This window comes from Mastomys coucha, unplaced genomic scaffold, assembly GCF_008632895.1.
Source record: "Mastomys coucha isolate ucsf_1 unplaced genomic scaffold, UCSF_Mcou_1 pScaffold13, whole genome shotgun sequence".
Classification (NCBI taxonomy): Eukaryota; Metazoa; Chordata; class Mammalia; order Rodentia; family Muridae; genus Mastomys; species Mastomys coucha.
Window position 1 is genome coordinate 57,268,403 of NW_022196895.1, and position 459 is coordinate 57,268,861.

The window sequence follows — 459 nt, forward strand, 5'->3', positions numbered from 1 at the left end:
GGAGGAGAAGAGGAGGAGGAGGAGGAGGAGGAGGAGAAGAAGAGGAGGAGGAGAAAGATCTCATGTAGCCATGTAGCCTAAGGTAGCCGAGGATGACCCATGACTCTCCTGTCTCCATCTTCTCAGTATTGGGATTTCACCAATAAGATGCCACATGTACAGTAATTCTGTGTTTAGCTGCTTGAAGGACTTCCAGTGGCTGCACTATTCCATGTTCTCCGATTTCTGTATCCCACCAGCACCACCCTCATCTGCCTTTCCTTTCTCTAGATACATCACGGTGGATATGCAGTCTCTCACTGTGGGTTGTGTGTGATAACCAAATACATTCTGGGATCCGCTCTTCTCACCGGTAGCCCTTGGGAAGTGTTCCATACATACATACATACATACATACATACATACATACATACATATTGTCTTAGGGAGGAAAGGGTTTATTCAGCTTACACTTCCACA